At 35.0% G+C, this 4,010-nt stretch overlaps 1 pseudogene; it reads right to left on the reverse strand.

The window, feature by feature from the left end:
* Positions 1-820: 820 nt before the first annotated feature.
* Positions 821-1,334, reverse strand: LOC102484796 (60S ribosomal protein L24 pseudogene; annotated as a pseudogene).
* Positions 1,335-4,010: the final 2,676 nt, after the last annotated feature.

The following is a 4,010-nucleotide window of genomic DNA, read 5'->3' on the forward strand; positions in this document are numbered from 1 at the left end:
TGGAATTGAGAATTGGAAATGTAAGAGTTACTGATATATTATACTACCTGAGATAAATGTGTGTTGAAAGTTTTTTTCCATATTGAGTATCTCAAAATAAAAACTATTTTAAGCCATTTATAAACATAAGTAAAATTGATTTAGCTCAAAAATTTGTAGTTGATTTAATAACATTGATTTAATAACATTATAAAGTGTAAAATTATATGCTTAATTCCAAAAACATTAAAAGCGAGTGCAAACATGAGTAACAATGAGTTATTTTATTGCCACCTAATCATTAAGCCATCTTCAAAACCTTGCTTTCACTTTCTCAAATGCCCCATCTTTTATTTTATTTCAACAAACCTTTCTCAGGACAAAGGAAAAGACTGATATTCTTCAAATACTCTCTTCAGGTAGGTTTATATCAGCCTACAGGAAGAGATTTTCTTCTAGGAACTCTGATGACAAAACAGGAAGATTCAAACTAATGTGTGGGAACTGAAATTCACAAAGACATGGCTTCATTTCTGGCATATATTGTTTGTGTCTTCTGGTAAAAAAGATGTTCTTCTAAGACTCCTTAAAACTCATATCTGGCTTGAGTTTGGCTTCTGGAGGTATCATTGATCCACTTTTGGGCATTCCCAGATAATTTTATTTTTGCCCACTCCATAACATTTAGCTGTACTTTTTCTTGTTTCCCAAATCACCGATTGGTTTTATTACTGACTCCCAAAGATCGTCTTATTTTTTGGTTTAACTATTTAATTTTGCAATTGCCACTGGACGTTAAACTTTGGTGTGTAACTTCTGTAATCTGTTATTTATTTATTTATTTATAATTAGATCTTTATTGTAAAATCTGATCTGCTAAATTAGCGTTTTCCACCAACTCTGGGAGCAGAAACCTTCACAGGCTTTACAATCTTTTGCTTAGGTGCTGCCTTTGTGGGAGTCTTAGCAGTAGCCATTGCTGTCTTTTTAGATGCTTGCTTAGCCTTTTTTGCTTCTTTGGCAGCCCTGATAGCTTGTTACCGCTGAGCCTTTCTAACTTCAGGTTTTTGGTTCCTCTTGGTCATGATACCAGCAAGAGATGCACCAGTGATAGCGCTCTGGAATTTGACTGCAAGGCGGGTCCTTTTCTTTTGAATTTCTTCTGACTGTCCCTTTTTGTGCTCTCTTCTGTAGAGAACGGTCCAGTTTATTTGCCTTGGATTCCTCTTGGAAAGGAATGCTGACTCGCATTTCGCATTAAGAAATTGGAAAACCTTCCAGTCGGTCCTGGCGTAGCGCCTCCCGTGTCTGGGGTAGATTTTATACCCGCTGAAACTGCACAGCTAGACCTTCATGGGAGGGGCTCCCGGACAAGAGGAAAGATGGTGTGAAGAGGAATCTGTCCTTTATTTTTATTTTATCGAGATAAAAGTTTTCCACTTCTGAGCTCCATTTCAGTCCTGTGGAACTTGTCCTGTCATTGCTTCTCACTCATGCTCTACCTAACAAGGGTATAGAAATTTTTATTATTTTCTTTTACCAAGATGGAGTAGAATAAGTAAAGGAAGCAAAGAACGGAGGTTGATAAGAAATATATTCATGAGACCAGCATGAAAACTTAATGGGTACATCAAATATTAAATTAGAAGAAAGGAGTTTAGTTAAATATTAGATTTGAATTATGAAATTTCTTTTAATTCTATTAACCTTCAAAGGTACGATTCTCATTTCCTGTTGTTTTTTAGTAAAAACAAAAACAAAAATGAAAACAAACTGAAGGGCCAGCAAGTGATGTGGTGGTTAAGGCAGCTGGATCCCATATGGTCAACTCAATAGCTAGAGTCCCAGACCCAACAGTCTGAAAATCATGTCCGGCGTGGGCATATGCACATGTGAACCTAAACTCCTGAGATGAGAATGGAGGAGAAGAAATTGCAGTTTGGCCATCCCTGCTGGAGAGTGATTTCTCACTTTCCCTTGTCTCTTTCTGTCCCTCTGGCTAGCATTTGTGGCCTATGGCAAACAATGAAAAGAACAACACAAACCTCTAAACTATTAATCAAATATAGTTGCTTTACATTCAAATTTGATTGAATTTCAGGGAGAAGTCTAAAATATGGGTTGTTTTTCCCTTTAAAGAATAGAATATTTAGTGTTGATGGAATACAGTTTTTAAATTGATATGAAGCAACATTTTAAATTATTGCTGTAATTTTGATGAATTATTTGTTCTGGTTATATGATAACAGTACCTAAAGTTTGTCTAGTATTTAGAATCTCTAGACATGCCTTTTGATACACATTAACTGGAATTTAGCATCTCAATATTTTCCTAATAGACAAAATCAAGGTGATATTTTTAAAATAATATGTAAGAACCTTATTTTTCACATTTCCTGTTTACTATCTATTAACTATCACTCAGTTCCTAATTCCACATGCCCATTATTTCTCTGAGTCTTTTCTCAATATTTCCAATTTAAATGAATACTTTCTTACTCTGACATCTCATCACACAAGTGCATTTATTTCATTCCACTTATTAACTTCCAATTTCCACCATAGCTCTGGTTCTTCCAGTACCTTATTAGCTACTTCATGGCAATAGAGCATCTATCTAATCATCTTTATTTCCATTGCAGCAGTCTAGCTAAAACTTACAGTGAAGCAATGGTAAAAGTTCCCTTAATTGATCGGGTCATTTGTTTTAGCTCTATCAGGATTACATGCTTATTCTTAAAGTTCTATCTCATGAGACCTTTTGGCTTTTTGCTAAAAGATTCTTAGCTTTGTAATTGTTTTATGAAAGATGGTAACACCTACTTGAAAGTTAATTGCTGATTTATTGTCCTAACAACCTTATCAATTACACTTGATAAAAATCCATATTAACAGATTGGTCCGGGACCAGCACATGACATAATGGTTACATTGCTGGACTCCCATGTAGTCCACCCTGGTTCAAGTTCCAGACCTGGAGACTTAAAACTCATGCCAGGCTCATGTGCGTGCATGCACAAGATCTCAAGAGGAGAATGGAAAAGAAGAAATTGCAGTGTGGCCATTAGCCCTGGGGAATGATTTCTCATTTTATGTCTCTGCAGCGAGCACATGCATCCTATAGCAAAAAACAAAACAAAAACAAAGACAAAAACAACAAAAAACCCCCAAACTATCTAAAACAAACAAACAAGTAAATAAATAAAAGGAGCCACTGGAGTGGTCCTATCTTTCTACTACATCCTCATGTTCACTTGTTACATTTCAACTAACTTTTATCAGAAGATTAGTCATATTTTCCCTAAAACCCTATCCCAATACATACTCAAATACATACACACACTCACATACCACACATATCATGATTTTAGGTAAAATTTCTTTACAAAGTAGATACCTATGTTCAATTTTTAAGAATGTAGGGATGATTACATTTATTACTGTATGTAAAGCAAATGTAAATGCATTACATATATTCCATTAATGTGATTATCATCACAATTTCACAACCAATTGGACTTTATAAAAACAGCAGCACGTTGAGATAATTATTACTGTTATCATAGTTTTTCAATTGTAAACTCAAGAAGTGACTAGCTCTAAATGGTATAGCCAATAAAGCATAGAGATTATCTTGAATAGTTCTCTTCCTCTCAGGTAATTTGCATACTGGGAAGAATCAGGCACACAGACCTTTAGATCTTTCCAAAGTATTTGAAAGTTAAAATAGGACTGAGATGTGATGTAAATAAAGACACAAGTTGGTAGTGATTGTTTTTACTAGGGCAGTTCTCAGAGTTTCCTTGAAGTACTAGAAAGAACAGCTCTCCTGTTATATATTCATCACACAAGTGCATTTATTTCATTCCACTTATTAACTTCCAATTTCCACCATAGCTCTGGTTCTTCCAGTACCTTATTAGCTACTTCATGGCAATAGAGCATCTATCTAATCATCTTTATTTCCATTGCAGCAGTCTAGCTAAAACTTACAGTGAAGCAATGGTAAAAGTTCCCTTAATTGATCGGGT

The sequence above is a fragment of the Tupaia chinensis genome, unplaced genomic scaffold, assembly GCF_000334495.1.
Source record: "Tupaia chinensis unplaced genomic scaffold, TupChi_1.0 Scaffold000515_1, whole genome shotgun sequence".
Taxonomy (NCBI): Eukaryota; Metazoa; Chordata; class Mammalia; order Scandentia; family Tupaiidae; genus Tupaia; species Tupaia belangeri.